Source organism: Schistocerca americana, chromosome X (assembly GCF_021461395.2).
Source record: "Schistocerca americana isolate TAMUIC-IGC-003095 chromosome X, iqSchAmer2.1, whole genome shotgun sequence".
NCBI lineage: Eukaryota > Metazoa > Arthropoda > Insecta > Orthoptera > Acrididae > Schistocerca > Schistocerca americana.
In genome coordinates, this window is record NC_060130.1 from 181,020,088 (window position 1) to 181,039,062 (window position 18,975).

General features: G+C 43.9%; 1 protein-coding gene across 4 annotated transcripts in view; it reads right to left on the reverse strand.

The window, feature by feature from the left end:
- The window catches only part of LOC124555786 (inositol hexakisphosphate and diphosphoinositol-pentakisphosphate kinase), a 556,425-nt gene that overhangs the window by 483,446 nt on the left and 54,004 nt on the right, over nucleotides 1-18,975 (reverse strand). The gene's annotated exons all lie outside the window — the stretch shown is intronic.

Genomic DNA, 18,975 nt, shown 5'->3' on the forward strand with positions numbered 1-18,975 from the left:
TATACGTCTCAAGTTGAGAACAGTCCTCAGAGAGAAAGGGAACAGAACACAAATCCTGATGAACCTGATTGTAACTAAGAATCAATAAAATGGAGAGAGACAAGGAAGTAGAAGTGAGAGAAGGGTAAAAAGGTGTAAGATGAGTGAAACACTCTCCCCAGAAAGCAGTAGGAGGCCCCCAGGACATGTTATTGATGGGAGATTCATCCTCTGCATCCAGCCAATGTTTCCTCACCCTCCATTACCACAAGAAAACTACCAATGAAGACAAGTTGATAAAATCTCAGTAAAGAGAATGATGGTGATGGGACAGTAAATCAGTGACAGAGGTAAGAGAATACAAAGAATTACAAAGGGAAGGCCAGGAGGCAGGCTGGAACACTGACCGAAGATAGCCACAGCCTCCCTGAGTCAGAACAGCTGGGAGGCAGGCTGAGGCACTGCTCCAATCCCTCCAGCAGCCAATGAGGCTAATGTGCCCTACCTCACAGAGAGGAGTAGAGACCAGGTTCATGGGTAAAAAGTAAAATCAGACTAGCCACTTTGGTGTCAAGTGCATCAGAGGGAACATATCAGCAAGTTTAACATTTTGCCGTATGATAGCCAAATTAGGGCAGTCCATAATGATATGGGCCAGCATCAGATGGATGCCACACCAACAGTGCGGTGAATCCTCACCTTACAGGATGTGACCATGGTCAGCCAAGTGTGGCCAATATAAATCCACAGAATGATAGAGTCCCCAGAAGCCCGAAAGGAAGATTACCACATGGCCGTGGTCCTCTTTATTGTTCACTGTTAATTCTGAGACGCCAAAGCCCACTATCACAAGTTCCAGGCCCCCAAAAACTGACAGCATCCAGTTGACTGACGGTCCTGTTCTGGTACCCCATACCTCCAAAGTCGGCATCCTGCTAGACAACTTGGCCAATTGATCAGCTTGCTCACTCCCCGGAACCTCAATGTGGCATCCATTCGGCCAGGAGTGTATTTCACTACACCTTGCACGTCTGTAGGCAACATCATTTCGTATGACCAGTGTACAGCCATCAGTGTATACCACTTCTAAACCTGGAACTGCATCAACACAGCCAGGAACACGGAGAAAACCATGATGTCAACACAGTCTTTTGATCCAAATGAGAGGCCGAGACATATCTGATGATGGGGTACACACCATGGGGCACACTCAACTGACCCCTCACAAGTGGTGGCAGTGGGGAAAGTTGGATTTCAGAGCAGAGACAGTGTAAGCGAACTGCGATCATGACGGGGCTTCTGTTGTGAGCGGTGGATCTCCCTACCAGGAAAAAGGACACAGTAGTTCAAACACTCAGGGGAGCAACGAATGTTTACTGCACAGCTGAGCAGTGGTTGGCATCTGATCTGTACGGGAGGGATCCCAGCTTGCATGAGTAGGCTGTTGACAGGGTTGGTCCAAAATGCATGTCACAAGTTCAATGTATCAGGTCCACCATCTGCAATGCAGGAGGCGATGCTGGGTCATATGCTAGACTCCCATAATCAAGACTGGACAGGATCAGAGCTTTGTAAAGCCACAAAAGTGTAGAGCAGTCTGTGACCTAGCTGGTGATACTGAGACAAAGCAAAGTATTAAGGTGTGACCAGCACATTTGCTGACCATTGCCTGGAGTTCCTGTGCTCCTGCAATGATGGGCACATATTCCTTGACATATGTAGGGAGTTTCCAGCACAGGCATCAATAGTGCGAAACCTGCATGGTCAGACCCCACCCCATCGAGCAATTGGTCACTGAGGTAGAGTGTGGCTGGACAGTACTATGGCGACAGAAGTGCATGACGCATGACTTAGCAGCTGAAAGCTGGAAGCCTTCCATATTGCACCACCCTGCAGCTGGCGTTCTGCAACACCCACCACAGGTGATGAGCAATACAAGAGGCAAAAATCATCAGCCTAAAAGAAGGGCGACATTTTATACGCTACAGCTGCAGCTAGAAATATGGATAACCACTACAAAAGGGAACACAATACAGACCCCTGAGAGACAACATTCTCTTGTACATGGGGAGTACTGTGGGAAGCACCAGAAAGTACAGTGTGGCAAGAAGTTTCAGAAAAAACTCGAGAGTGGGTCCTCGAACCCCACTCATGCAGGGTAGCGAGGATGTCGTAATGCCACACAAAATTTTTGCAAGTCAAAGAAAACAGCGATAAGGTGATGACATCGGGCAAAAGCTAATTGGAGAACAGACCAAACTGTCAGCTGTAAAACAGGCTTTGCGAAAGCTGCTCTGGGACACAACCAAAAGACCCCAAGACTCAAGATACCAAAAAAGCTGTTGGTACAATATAAGTTCGAACAGCTTGGACAGAACATTAGTGAGACTAAGTGGGTGATTGCTGTCCATCTCAAGGGTGTGTTCAACAGGTTACAGTATCGGGGAAATCACACTTCTTCGCCAGTGGGATGGGAACTCAATCTTGCTCCAGATACACATGAGGCTGGTAATGCACCAGTAAATGTTTTGAGCATTTGGCTGTGGATGCAGTCTGCCACGAAGCCGTGTCACGGAAAGGACTACGGAACTGAGGAATTCCAACTCACTGAATGGAGCATTATATGGTTCCAGATGATGTGTAGTGAAAGGGAAGTGAATTTGTTCCACCCACTGTTTGAGGACGCGAAATGCAAGCTGATGATCCTCTTACATAGAGGTGCAAGTACAATACAGAGCAAAATATTTGGTGACAGCATCTGGCACAGAGTAGACAACAGCATTTACGTAGACACCAGGTCTGCCTGTGGCATTAAATCCATGGAGGCACTGAATCTTTGCCCAAACCTGCAAAGTAGCGGTACACCATCCAATGGTTTTAACATACCATTCCCAGCATTATTGTTTGTGTCCTTTTATTAAATGGTGGACCCATGCCTGGAGCAATTTAAAGGCAATGATGTTGTCTATAATGGCTGTCTTATGGCACTGGACAGCCTGTCTGATCTCTACTAGCCAGAGCGATTTATGGAGTCCACCAAGGTACTGTCTTATAAAAAGGGGGGGTGGGGATCGCGAGGAGTAGGGATACCTAAGCTTGCTGCTGATGGAATAGCTGCAGTTGTACTCTTTGTTATCGCCATTAACCCTGTTATAGCCTGTCTCCCACTGGGCATCTCAGGCTCCCTTTTCATTAACGATTGACGCTGTCCTCCACTCGTTTCCAATGGAGGAAGGCAAGGTGATAGTGGGTGGAGCTGAAATCTCGGCAAAATAGCGACCCAGAGTGCTGGAAACAGCAATAGGGTCCACTATAACATCATCTGCTACGGTAAGGCCGGAAATTGGGGGCTGGACCTTGGCCCAGAGAGCCGTCGGAGGTTGGCCCCCACGGCGGAAGAGGGAGTGGAACTGTTGAAACAATTAGTAAATGGAATCCAGCTAGCTTTTTTGCTATCCCGAAGAATGTGAAGACACCGTGAACACAACTGTTTATAATCAATGTAGTTTGCCATCGTATAACAACGGTTTAGGCAGAGCACGTCACTGCACGCGAATTGCGTTGAAGCGCGCCTCAGTCCACCCATGGACCGGGAACGGCATGGTAAAGAGGAAGTGCGAGAATTGGAACGTTCTGTGGTAATAAGGATAACGTTTGTAAGACATTCTACCTGGTCATCACAACTGGGGAAATGTTCATCGAAAGTCGCCAGGGAGGAGTAAAGCCTCCAGTCGGCCTTAGAATGCTGCCATTTGGGTGTGCACGTAGGTGGGGCAGGAGTCACCAAACGGATAGCACACGGGAAATGGTCGCTCGAGTATGTGTCAAACAGAACGGACCACTGGAAACGATGGGCAAGCTGACAGTACAGAAGAAGAGATCCAAAGGGGAATAGGTGTGCACTGAGTCTGAAAGGAACGTGTGTGCTTGTGTGTTAAAGCAGATGAGATTAAGTTGGTTTCTCAGCCAAGATGGCATCTCTGGGAAGTTTGCCCTGGTGACACCGAATGATGGAGGGATGTAAATGGTACAAAGAGAAAAGGTGTAGTGAGGAAGGAAAATGCAGACTGCAACAGCTTGAAGCTGGGTTGCTGGGAGATTGTTTGACTATGAACATCATCCCAGACGAGCAGCATTACTCCCCCAGGAGATGGAATGTCGTCCTTGGAAGGAACGTCAAAGCAGACCAGAAAGAATTGCGGGAGCTCAAGCGGTCGTGAGGACAATAGTGTTTCTTGGAGGCAGAGAAAAAGCGGCAGCTGCAACTTCAACATCAGCCCTAAGCACTCTTTGTTCTATCTAAGGCTGCGAACTTTCCATTGTAGGAGAGTCGTGACGAAAGGGGAGGAGCAAGAAAATGAACAGATGTCACCTCGGCAGCTGCCGAGTGGCAGCCTTTGAAGACTCAGTGCTACAGGGCACAAAGGCTGAAGGATCCTGCTCCACGAAATCTACAGAGGCGTTGGCATGCTCCCTCTGCCGCTCTGCCGAGTCCAGGGCAGAAAAACAGTTGGCAGTGTGCACCAGCGACACGGAGGTCGACCAGGTGAGGGTATGACGTGCAGACACTGTGTAAGAGGATTCCAAAGTTGGCGAAGGAGAATATCGTTTGCCTTTGTTTTGATTTCTTGGAGCCATTCCGGTTGACAGAGGAAGACTCAGATGTTTGTTGGCTTGCGGGACGTAAAGGTTCTTCACAGGAGTATTTCTTCTGTCCTTCCTGGCCTGCCAGTTGTATAGCCCCATGAAGCGAAAGTCTGGTGACTTGTTGCACAGTTGGAAGAGGTGGGGATGCTACTGTGACACTGGGCGATTTTACAACCATGGTGGTGAATTTGAGGTCGCATGTCTGCGAGGCCAGCCATGTCCTTCGTGGCCATCTTACGGGGCCAGCAATCACACTTTTCTGCATAATAAACAGGTTTACCATGGCACAGGACTGACCACCTTCAGTATGTGAAATGATGAAAAACCATGGTGCAGCTGGGAGGGTCTATGAAACGTGATCTTCATTCCATTTAAGTTTAGTAGACGTTGACTGGGAAGAAGATGATTGGCTCATTGCGAGCATAAAACCCCATGATCGCCAAGGTCTCCGTTGGCATGCTCCTTCCACAACTGGGGGCGCCTCAGAGGGGGCGTGCACACACTTTAGGTGACTGTTCACACCTCAGGTCACACCTCCTGATCACCTGACAGAGGGATCAATCGGCAATTTGGGAAGGTAGCAGCTCAGGCAATCACCTGTCCCTCAGCCTGGCCTGTACCAGGCGGTACGTGCTAACCCTACCTGTCATCCTGGGGCTGGAAATGACGCATTACCCAGTCAACTGTTATACATCAGACACGTGGGACAGCCTTCAGGAGCCCACAGGGATGAAGAAGAAAAAAGTAACCACAAACACCGAAGCAGAGAAAAGATAGGAGGTGAACAAAGAAAGAAAAAAGGGAGCAAACAGTGGAGAGACTGTTCTGATAGCGGCTACTGAAAATGCAGAACACATTTCCAAAAACATCCCAGACATGTTCCTCCAGGCAGGGGAAAAAGAATACTAAGAGGATAGACAGTCAGCACGGAAGGGAAAAGATTCTGCAAAGGCTGGTGCCCCACGGTAGCCAAGCACAAGCCTGCCAAAGGGCGGCGAGACCGCTGGGGAAGGGGGAGGGGGAATTCTACCTTCTGAAATACTAATACCAGGAAAAATATCAAGGTGTTCAGTTCATAAGAGGTGAGTACTGTCACCTATGATTTATTAGAATGGGTTGTCAATTAACAAAAAAATGGTTCAAATGGCTCTGAGCACTATGAGACTTAAATTCTGAGGTCATCAGTCCCCTAGAACTTAGAACTACTTAAACCTAACTAGTCTAAGGACATCACACACATCAATGCCCGAGGTAGGATTCGAACCTGCGACCGCAGCGGTCGCGAGGTTCCCGACTGTAGTGTCTAGAACCTCTCGGCCACCCCGGCCGGCCTCAATTAACAAATAAAATAAACAGCATACGAAATATTTTTAGATGATTATGAAACGTGACATTATGAGATAAAATTATGGTAAATGAAACCAAGTGTAGAACACAAAAAAACCCTTTGTGGTACTATAAACGAGAAGCAACTAATATGGTGTGGTCGCAAGAGGAGTCACAGAGGAAAATAACTTTAAAATGGATCCTTGGAAAGAGAAAGAAATGAGGTACATCACAGAAACAATGGATGGAAGGAAGGTAGGGTGTGTCAAATTGCATTTGATGCTAGGGAGAAAAAAGAAGAAAGAAGGTTGCCTCAGATAAACTACACACAACATGCTGTACGTAAAAATGCCTGGTCCTCGAGATAAGCACTCAGTAGCAGATAAGGCATTTTCCATTTCTCACACAGGTAACAGATGATTACGTGGTTTTTGGTTGTCTGAATTAAAATACAGCTGCACTCTCTCAGTAGCTTCATTCTGTCATTAAAAAATCTGAGATTGTTGCCATCACGTATTGTGTTAGGCAAGTAATAAGCCACTGTCTGTACTTTGTCAGGTGGAGAACTTAAAATATCCTCCTGATGGACTTGCAAACTCTTGCAGCTGGTGAGGAATAATTAGTGTAATTTATATACTCTTACCATTATTTACTGTGCTTTTGCCTTAGTAACCTGAAATGCTGCCAAGTTCTTTCCCAATGGCCTGCTCTCAAGGCTTCGCCTGTCTGTCCGTTATTTTAGAGCAATATTTGTCAACCCATCAGGGGTGAAGTATTCTGAAGTCTCTGGTACAAATGCCCGAGCAGTATGGTGGATTACATTTGTTACATGCGCTATCCAAACCTTGATGCTACTTCTATGTTAAAAAATTGTTATTTGACCACAAATCTTCTATTTCATTCTGCTGTTTAACTATGTTGGTTGCTTCCTTTTATGTTCCCTTCTGTCTGGAAAGTGTATCTAGAAAGTTAAATGACCACGTAAATGAAGATCAATGTCCAGTTCCCTCTCTACAACATGTGAAACAGCAGACAAACGAAAAGAAAGGTTAATGGCTCAGTTCAAATACATGACTGAACGACTAAGCAGAAGACTGGTTGGTTTAATGATTAAAGGGACCACCTACGAGCTCATCAGTCCCCCCTACCTGGAAAAGGCAAGTCAACAGAAGTACACAGTGCATGAAACCCATGCCAAGAAAACCCCAAAGGTCTAAAGAAAGACAACAAAGCCTAGATAAAGGAACAAGGAAGAAGTAAATGGGGGGGAAAGGAAGAAAGGTAGGAGAGATGTCTCGGTCAAGGAGCAGCCAGAGGCCCCGAACGGCAGTAAGTCCGATGGACATACCCACTGCCACTTATCAGAGGCACCCCACCCTACAATACCCAGAAAAGACTGGCGACATGGACAGGGCGAGAGAAGCACAGGAAAACAGAGGATGAGCACCAAGTCAAAACACGTGTGAAGGCAGACAAACAACCCAAGACAGCCACCGGCCGTTTGAGGTAGAGGAGGCAACAGGGTGTCCTGCCAATCGCTCAATGAGCTGACAAGGCCGAGGCATCCTCTATTAGAGAGTGGTAAAAGCCCCCTTTACGAATAAACTGTAAAATCAGGTCAGCCGCTGAGGCATCATTCGCTAACACCAGGAGGTTGCAAGTCAGGAAGATTATGAGTCCACCGTAGTGTGGCTATGTCACGACAGTCAAGCAAAATGTGGACCACTGTCAAATGGGCACCACAATGACAGTACAGAAGATCGGTTGTAAGATGGCAAGGATGTGGTGGCGCCATTTGGTATCACAAGCTTTATGCAGAGTGAAGAAGACTGCAACAAGGTCTTGAGGCAGGGCAAACACTGTTCGGATAGACTCCAGGGTGACTAAATTATCTGCATTAGAGTGGCCTTTGAGAAAACGACCCTGGGACAAAGCCAGAAGGTATAAGGATTCAATGAGCCAACACAGCCTTCAACTCAACATATGTTCAAGTAACTTGCACAGGCCATTCGTTAAGCTGATTGGACGATAGTTGTCCACCGGAAGAGACGATTTACTGAGTTCAAAAACTGGAATAATGACACTTTCTCACCACTGGGGGAGGAATTCCCCATTGCTCCAGAGACAATTAAAAAGGACAAGTACATGACATTGGCTAGCCACCGATAAATGTTGAAGCATTTGGTTGTGCACCCGATCTGGTCCAGGAGCCATGTCATAGCAGAGAGCAAGGGCATTTCTGAATTTACATTTACTAAACGGGTTATTATAAGGCTCCAGGTGGCAGGGAACTAAAGATAAAGTGAGTTGTTCCAGTTGGTGTTTGAGAAGACGAAACACTGAGGCCTGAGCAAAATGCTCAGCTGGTGACCTAGTGGGGATGGGGGGAAGAGGAACCCATGCCGGAGACGATAGGGGACAGAAAAACCTGAAAGGTGTCTGCGTTGGTGGTGGCAGTAGTAGCAGTTGTTGTTGTTGCTGCTGCAGCTGCTGCTGCTGCTGCTGGTTTTGGTGTGCGCGGGCGTTCAAAGGTGTAGCTATTAGCGCCTTTACAAATATTCAACGAAATGAATATGGGTGAAAAAGCTAAAAACGTTGGCACAATCAATCGCCCAATCATCAATCGCCCAATTAATCGCTCAATCAATCCACTCACTCCACTCACTGCTGCCTCACTCATGTTGACCCACACAATCACTCCATATCACATGTTATAAAACGGGGGATATAGAAAAAGGTGCTACAACTGGGATGAAAACAGAAGTAACGCCACAGAGGAGTTAAAACAATGGGACCAATAGCACAGGGATATGTGACTGATTAATATACATTAAGAATATCATCCCAAAATTTTCAGAAACTAGTTTGACAGATCACAAAATCTTAAAACTTTAACCAAATTAGTTTCAATGTAACGTAAAATAAGAGGACAAATCTGCCGCTGCTTTCTGGTCCGAAAATAAAACACAGTCTAGTAAAATGGGGCATTCATGTGTATGAAACACTGTACAAGACTCCTTACTGTGCACATGATACTGTTGATGGGTATGGCAAAGAGGGTGACACTTAAAACACTGCCCTGAGGCACACCATTCAACTGCTCAACACGATCTGACAGCATGTCACTAACCCGAGATTTAAAAAAAAAAAAATAAATAAATAAATAAATAAAGCGAGACAAGAAAGACCATATGAAGATGGGAAGGTGGCCACGAAATCCCCATAGACGGAGTTACACAAGAATACTGTGTCTCCAAGAAGTATCATACATCTTTCTAATGTCTAAGAATATACCCAGACAGCGACGTTGACACGAATCTTGATGAATAGCCACCTCTAGTAGAGTCAGGTCGTCAACAGTGCACCGAAATCTCCAGAATCCACAATGAGAGCGGCTAAGGAGTTGCCTGGTCTCTAACAACCACACCAGACGACGGTTAACCATTCATTCACTCCAGGAGTCTTTTCTACACAGCTTTTTAAGGTGACACTCCAGCAACTACTGGGACATGAATTGTCCTTTTCCTGGTTTGTGGAGAGCTATCAAAATTCTCTCTCCTCATTAGTTGGGAAAGCGACCTGTCTGCCATATCAAATTAAAACATTCAAGAATTCCCTTTGACACGGCTGGCAAATGTCGAAGCATGCAGTACCCGATTTAGTCATGACCGCATGTAGTATCATAAGTCTTAGAAAGTTCCAACTGCAGCTCCCACATCGCGAAAGGATAAATGTAAGACTCAGAATGTTGGACTTTAAGTCCAATTTATGGGAAGATTGTACTTTCATAGGGGGCAGAATGTCATTTTTTTTGCTCATAAACATTTCTTCGAGTGTACTTTGCTAAATAAATATGTTTTTAAAGGCATTCTAGCCATTAAAGGCATTAAATATTAATTTACTTTAAGGGTAGCACAAACTGCCAACTCCTTTTTGCTTTCTGTCAACTACTTGAACTTAAAATACTTTATTTGTTGATTTATGAAGATGTTCCATGCTCACTGTTGCCTCCCCTGTTCGTGTGCAACTTCCACTTGTTCCTCGTGCTTCTAATGTTTTTTCTATACATCTTTACATTTGAATGTTTTCTTTTTGTCACAACATTTCTGTAATTGGAAGAGCATACAAGAAATGCACTAGAGGGCCTGGGCGGAAGCCAAAAGAAAATTTAGTTAACGATGATAATAGTGCAAATAACAGGTATTTGGTCAGTGAGAGTGCTGCAGGCTGTTGTAGGTTAGAATCAACATGTGTTTCAACTTCCTTAGTGACTGTGAGTGGTATTTCTAGCAATGAAAATATTAGTACCAGTCCTTCCAGAAGCAAGCTGAACACTGATTAAGTGTAGGGTATTTTGTAAGAACTAAACATAATAATAAAGAACAGACAAGTGTCAATGTTATCAAAGATACTAAATTGTCATCCTATGCCATATCTTCATTTGCAGCTTGTAAAGTATGTCTTGTTAGTGACACTTTTTTGCTATGAAGAAACCACTGCAAAATACGGACTTGCTAATAAACTATTTCTGAAATGTAGGAACTGTAAAGCTCAGTATTTATTCTGTAGCAGTAGAAAGATTGACAGTGGGTATGAAACTAATATTTGGTTTGTGTGTGGATTGCGTACTATGGCTACAGGTGAATTATCTGGTAAGGCACTATGTGCAGTTATGAATCTCCCAAGTGGTCCGACAAGATTCCATAAGTATACAGGTACGTTATATGAAGCTGCTAAGCATTGTGTCATTGCCTCTATGAAGGTTGCAGTCAATGAGGCAATTGAAATTAATGATAATTCTACAGGTGTTGCTGTAGCTATTGATGGGCCGTGGCAGCATAGAAGGGATACCAGTCTGAATGGTGTAGTAACTGTAACAAGCATGGATAATGGCAAAGCGCTAGATGCAGAGGTACAGAGTAAGTACTGTCATAAGTGTGACTTTATAAAGGGTAAAGAAAAACTCAAATCTCATAAATAAAGTTCTGAACATAGTGTAAATTTTGAAGGGTCCAATGGGAACATGGAAGCTGCAGGTCCCGTAAACATTTTATCCAGGTCGGTTGATATGTTTGGAATAAGGTATGTAAACTATTTAGAGAATGGAGACATTGAGAGTTTCAAGCACGTGGTGTCCAGAAAGGAATGGGAACCCACCTTTGCAAGTTTAGGAAAGATATGAATGGGATAGTAAAGGTAGGCTCACATACAAGGAAATAAGACAGTTTGAGAACTATTATGGTATGGCAATTAGAAGTAACTGCGACAGTGAGAGGAAAGTGAAGCAGGATATCTGGGCAATTTATTTTCATGAACTATCAACTGACAAGAAGCCTTGTCATGCCTTATGGCCAAAAGGACCAACCACATGGTGTACATATAACCGGGCTCTAGTGGCTGGTCAACGCTATAGTTATAGGCACCCATTGAATGTTGAAGTGTGCAGTGTAATAAAACCAGTTTTTAGAAGTATGACTGATCAAACCTGTTGTGAAAGTGTTTGCATCAAAAAACACACAACCCAGATGAATCATTTGACAGCGTCATATGGTCTATAATTCCTAAAACAGTGTATGTATGTAAGGATAAATTTAATCAGGGCGTTCACGACGCATTTCTGTCATAGAGTGTATACACAGACAAGAAATCACAGATTTCCCAGGTGAAAATACATTTTTTACAAGTTAAGTGACAGCGGAGCTGTAAAATTTACCAAAATTTTAATGGAAAAGGTTTTATACACCAGTGTAAAACTTCCCACAGGGCGTATACACAGAGAAGGAAAAAAAAAATTCCCTGGATTTCCCGGTTAAAAATACCCTTTCTCCCGGGTGAAAAATATACTTTTCCGTGTTAAGTGACACTATACTTTTTCTCGGAACTGTAACACTTATCAATCCATTGAATCGTTACGGTTTTGTACACCGGTGTAGAATTTCTCGGCACTTTAGAAAACGAAACTTAGGGGGGAAAACACATTTTCGAAACATCTGTGATGCGCAGCAACATGTACGCTGCATATTTTCGTATGACGAAAGTATAAATTCGAATTCCTTGAAACACCTGATTTTACTTTCCGAAGCATTGAAATCGAGATTACGATGTGCAGATAGTCATAGCTCATACCACGTGATCTCGCCAGCCGATGACAGCGTCTATTCATCGTATAGGACATGTGATGTAGTCAGCCAATAGCAACATCATTGTTCAGCAGCGCGACTACACAAATGGGAAAAGTTAATGTTAAAATTAATATACATGGTGTTGTTACAAGCAAAGCAAAGCGTTCACATATGATATTGGTCTCTAAGACTAATAAGCTGCAAGAGAATCTAAGTTTTCACATATAATATTGATCTTTTTTGCGCGTGTTGCACTTTAATATACATCACGCAAATGTGCCAGTAAAATTTTTGATAACGACATATATGTCTGATCTAGAGATGGGTCGAACTCGTCCATTCCCGTGAACTACTTCATTCATTTCACTCTTTGCCGTGAAGCGTTCAAATGAAGCAGTTCATTCATGAAGCACGGAAGCCTGGCGAAGTTGCCCAGTTCGCCGCTCGGACGAGGCTATGCTCGCTTCGCCTCGCTCGTACAATAAAGCTTCGTAATACTTCATTTTACCTACAGATGGCCGAACTATGCAGTAACGTGCACCCAACGTTTTACGCTCTTACAGCGTCTGAGTTAACGTAAATAGAGCATGGTCGAAGGGGACAAAGGAAAGATAAACAGAGAAGCCTGTGACATATTAAGAAGGTATTACATTTAATCTTGCTCGACATTTTCTCATGAAGCGCCCAAAAAAGTCTATCTGCCAAGTGAAACCTTATTTGTTGTATTCATGGACTGAAAACTAGGGATACCTACGAAATGCAGTCCAATTTTATGTTCCTTTTAAAGTTTAATCCAAAATAGGATGAGTATGTTTACCACTGTCACAAAGTCTATATACCCGCGTTAAGTAATTATTCAGAAGTTTTCCTGTAGATTTTATTTTTGTTGAGAATAATAACCCTCCAAATTCAAAACGTAAACAGTCACCTGTCGTCATTGGTACGATTTCAGGTAAAATCCCTCTTTATTTTATTCGGAAAGCAGTTTGTGTGTCTGTTCACTCTTATACAATGGCTAGTAACTCGAGATCGCGTAGAAGTAGTGAAATTTGGGGTTTCTTCGCCGATTTAGGTGATGGGAAAGCAAAGTGCAACTGTTGTTCTAAGTGTATTCCATATAAAGGAGGAAATACATTTAATCTAGCGCGTCATGTTCAAGTGCTGCATCCAACAGTGTCATTGTCAGTCAGGCGTTTAGCGCCCCCTGCTCCTGCATCTTCCGATATTTCTTGGACAAATAACCCGGACAATCCGGAAGCAACATCAGCAATTGCCATAAGAGAACAGCAGTCGGTGCGAGAAAACGACAGTATCACTGCATTATCAGACAGCAGACATCAATATCACGGAACTTTACCTATGTATTTTCCGAAACCTCTTTCGAACAAAAGAAATCAGGAGATAGATTTCGCACTTCTGGAGACTGTGGTAATGGAAAATTTGCCCTTCAACATAGTGGAAAGCAAACATTTCCAAAGTTTTGTAGGCAAACTGGATGGTGCTTACAGAATGCCAGCTCGAAAGACCATTTCCAATACACTACTACAACAACAGTACGCCACGATGAAAGAAACTGTGAGAGTCAAAATTAATTCTGTGGAAGCGGTTGTGCTGACAATGGATGGGTGGACCTCAACCACAAATGAGAGTTATTTGTCGGTGACAGCACACTACGATAAAGACCTACTGGAGTGCTTTAAATACGACGAAAGGCACACGTCAGAAAAACTCTCCAAAGAACTGCGACAAGTCACAAGGGAATGGGGCATTCAAGAAAAAGTCGTGTGTGTTGTTAGCGACAATGCTGCTAATGTTGTGGCAGCTATAAGACTCTCAGCCTGGAAACACATCCCCTGCTTTGCACACACACTCAATTTAATTGTTCAGAATGGGCTTACGCACATTCAACCCATTCTGAATAAAGTAAAAAAATTGTTGAATTTTTTAAAAGAAGTTCGCATGCCTGCACGAAACTGAAAAAGATGCAGGAACAGTTAAAAGAGTCAGTTCTGACACTAAAACAGGACACTGTTACAAGATGTAATTCAACCTATGATATGCTGCGAAGAATAATCGAGGTTAAGAATTCCCTAATGACAGTTATCACTCTGAATTATCCGGATCTTCCAAATCTGACTGCAGAGGACATTGCAAGTGTAACACAAGCCTGTGACCAGTTGAAAGTCTTCAAAGACTGCACTGAGGAAACTTCAAGAGAAAATGTTGTCACTGCTTCTGAAGTTATACTCCTTAGTCGCTCGTTGAAAAAATGGTGTTGCAGGTTTGTTAATAATAATGTAGACGTGCAACAGATGGTCGAAAAGTTAGCTGAAGACCTAAAACGACGATTTCGAAATAGACGAAAATTTCAATTTCGCAGAAGCAACTTCATTAGATCCTCGATTCAAATCACATCTTTTTTCTGATAAAAATTCTGCTGAGAAGGGGAAATTAAACCTGATCAGGCACTGTGAGAAATTTGTGGCGAAAACATCCACTGCTACTGCAACAATCTCAGTTCAAGCCACTGAATATACTTCTAGTCTCTGGCACGAATTTGATGAAGTGTTTTCCAGGCTGCAGAGTAATCCACACCCGAGAGCTGCTGCAATAGTGGAAGTGGACAAATATTTACAAGAGCCCCTGCTACAGAGACAAGGCAATCCACTTCAGTGGTGGTCTGAACGGCTGTCAGTATACCCCTCGCTCTTTGAACTTTGACTGTGTATTGTTGCAACCTCCACGCCGTGTGAAAGAGTGTTCTCGAAGGCAGGACACCTTATAACTGACAGAAGAAATCGCCTGACAGGAAAAAAGTGGAACAAATCGTGTTTTTAAACGGAAATCTCTGAACATTCACCAAATCCGTTGATGCTTATTCATAAATATATATGTGTTTTTTTTTAATTTAATTAGGAGTGTGGTGTCACCGCCAGACACCACACTTCTAGGTGGTAGCCTTTAAATCGGCCGCGGTCCGGTAGTATACGTCGGACCCGCGTGTCGCCGCTGTCAGTGATTGCAGACCGAGCGCCGCCACACGGCAGGTCTAGAGAGAGGTCCTAGCACTCGCCCCAGTTGTACAGCCGACTTTGATAGCGATGGTTCACTGACAAATTACGCTCTCATTTGCCGAGACGATAGTTAGCATAGCCTTCAGCTACGTCATTTGCTACGACCTAGCAAGGCGCCATTATCATTTGCTATTTATCTTGTGATGCATGTACCGTCAGACCGATGTTCACCAATTATGGATTAAAGTTAAGTATTCCAGAAATCACGGACTATTTTTGCTACTATAAGACCTTGACCTGTTCCAGACCTCATGCCAGCCTGCGTGAGCTAAACGCGTGCCTTTCGGCTTCCTCTCCTAGTGACTTGGCTGTCTCGCCAAGTCACAACAAGGAGAATCCTCAAATTGACATTTAGTGAAACTATTTCAATAATGTGTACGAGATAAACATTCCTACATGAATGATTATCTTTCAAGCGTGGATTCCACGCATCCTTCAGTTCCAGACTCACAAGGTAAGCATTCTATTTTCATGTTGGCTATGCGTGCTCACACAGCCAGCCTCTTCGTTTGTATCTTTAATATTCATTTGTCTGCAAGCGCTGCCAACGCTACCCGTAGACGCGAAGTATAACTGAACTTCACAAATAGTCACGGGTGATGATTTCAGCACTGCAGGAAGCAGCTGACGCTGCCTTCCCCACGCCGCTCACCCACCAACCACTGCTAAACCTATCGTTCCCCACAAACACCGCGGGATTCGTCGACAGGCAGTTGAGGGATGATTGAAGTGAAGGGAGAATAAGTGACGTAGCGCCGATGTAGTGGAAGAGAGTGAGTGAACTAGAAAGAAGTTGGCTCCAATGGCTCTGAACACTATGGGACTTAACATCTGTGGTCATCAGTCCCCTAGAACTTAGGGACATGCCCGAGGCAGGATTCGAACCTGCGACCGTAGCAGTCGCGCGGTTCCGGACTACAGCGCCTAGAACCGCATGGCCACCGCGCCCGGCTAGAAAGAAGTGTGGAGTGTGCTATCTGTGTAGAGTTTGAAGTACCAGTCCATTGAAATTGAGTGGTTAGTTCACACTTCACTGGAGTGAAGCGTTCATTTGAACGACTCATTCACGAGCTCTCCATCACTAATCTGATCATCTGGGCTCGAAATTCTTCAAATACTCGTCCACAAAAAGTCGATTTTTAAATGAGAGTCAAACGCTTTGTGATTTAAGAAATTCATCGTACATTCTCACACATATTTCATCTTGCGTAGAAGGAAATTGACTCTGAAAGTAACGCTTTTCAAACACCATTCGCAACATTTTTCCCACGACTGTTAGGAATATGTTGGTTTAAGCAGCTGCCACAGAGCGCCAGATAACAGGCGCCACCGCGCTTGCGCAGCTACGACGCCGCACGAAGTCTGTGTGTTTGTACGTGTAAAACATTAAAATATCTTACATCACAAAAGAAACAAGACATCAGAGGATACTCCAAGAGCATCGGAATTTCGTGAACCATACTAAAACGTATAATTTGGCTTAAAGTGCACATTTGTATCCCAGACTCGGGTGCAAATTTTCTTGCAGTACCAGTACTGAATTATCTGATGTTTGGTTCTTTATTATGGCATAATGCCATACGTGCTAGATTTATAGAAGATGAAAACGTGCACTTGAAATGCAGCGAACAGTTACAACTAGCCAATAGTGCGGAATTAAACACTTCCTTTCAAATAAATGGACTACCTCAGCGAAAAAGATTAATAAAAGCCAAATTTCTTTAGCAAACCGCCAAAAATAACTTCATTGTTCTGCAAGGCGATTAATCTTTGACTGTCAGAAAGGTGGAAGTAAAATAAAAACAAACTAGTAACTTATTTTAGCCTTCCGTAATTATGTGAATGTATTCTTCACGGGTTTGCAGCCGGATCATGTCGTCGTCCTGACACAATATTTCGGCGGACCAGCTGGCCGCCAGCTTCAGGTGAGTTAATGCTAGTGCACTGCCTCGCCGGAACTGAATTCCAGCCACAACGACGGGAGCCTTTATACACCATGAAGAGAGCACCGCGCGTGCGTGTGATGGTGGGCAGCGCCTCCAGCCGGCAAGTAGACACGCAGCGCGCCGGTGGGAGAAGGCGGCAGAAACGATAAATCGCACCAGCACTAGTTGGAAGAATCCAATGATCGAAAAGAAGACCGTTGTTGTTTAATGTCGGACAAAATCGGATTCCATATCTTAGAGGAAAACCTTTATCCCTGTTAATAATATTACTGGATAACCTAATTTCAATGGATTCTTTAAGAACACATTCCCAACAGCGAGAAGCAGGAGAGATCAATTGTGTCTTATCACACATCATCCTGTGTCCTTCGTTAAGGCAATGTTCCGCCACTGCCGGCTTCTCAGGCTGGAACAACCGAGTGTGCCGATGATGTTCCACGCTCCGGTCCTGAATAGTTCGAATAGTTTGACCAATATACTTCTTTCCACAGTGACACGGAATTTCATGAACCCCGGGCCTCCTCAAGCCCAAATTATCTTTAACTGAGCCAACAAGGGCCCCAGTCTTGGACACCGGCGTAAAAACACTTTTAATATTATGTTTTCTTAAAATTCCTGAAATTTTGGATGATATACTTCCCGCAAAGGGTAAATAAGCAACAGATTCAAAAGTATCCTCTATTGGCTCGCGTGATGGACCAAACTGAAGAGCACGGCATATTTGTTGTTCCGTATATCCATTCTGTTTAAAAACAATCTTCAAATGATCAAGTTGTTCTTTCAAATGTTCGTCGTCCGAAATGGCATAAGCTCTTTTGACGAGAGTCCGCAGAACTCCACTACGTTGGTGTGGCGGATGACAGCTGGTCGCATGAAGATAGCGGTCAGTATGAGTGGGTTTCCTAAATATACTATGTCCAAAAGTCCCATCATCCTTTCTTTGCACTAAAAAATCAAAAAATGGAAGTTTACCATCTCTTTCAATTTCCATAGTAAATTTAATACTTGGATGTAGAAAATTAAAATGATCTAAGAAACGATTCAGAGCATCAGTTCCATGTGGCCAAACCATAAAAATGTAGTCAACATATCTCAAAAAACACTTTGGTTCAAGAAACGAAGTTTTGAGTGCCATGTCCTCAAAGTCTTCCATAAAAAGGTTGGCGACTATGGGGGAGAGTGGACTCCCCATAGCCACCCCGTCAGTTTGCTCAAAATATACATCATTAAAAAGAAAATACGTTGAAGTCAACACATGACGACATAACTTGGTAGTTTCTTCATCTAATTTCTCACCGATAAGTAACAGGGTCTCTTCAAGAGGAACCTGAGTGAAGAGAGAAATAACATCAAAGCTAACGAGCAAGTCAGAAGGACCACAGTACAGACTTTTTAATCGTCGAATAAAGTCGGATGAATTTGATATGTGGTGTTCACATTTTCCCCACATATGACCTGAGGACTGAAGCTAAATATTTGGCCAAATTATAGGTAGTGGCGCCCAAGTTGCTGACAATGGGACGCAGAGGAATACCACTCTTATGAATTTTGGGTAAACCATACAATCTCGGAGGAACCGCCGCACCAAGATGAAGTTTCTTGATGACATCACTAGGTAAGGAGCTCTTCTTTAAAAGTGAGAGAGTCTTCCGTTTTATACAATCCGTGGGATCATTTTTGATTTTTCGATAGGCCGATTCCTATAACAAAAGATCCATTTTGGCGACATAATCCTCACGTGAGAGAATAACCGTGGCATTACCTTTATCAGCCGGAAGAATTATTAGATCCCGATTTTCTCTCAGAGACCGAATAGCAGCCCTTTCACAAAATGGTATATTATTCCGTGGAGTGGGAACTCGACGAAGTTTATAGGCAACC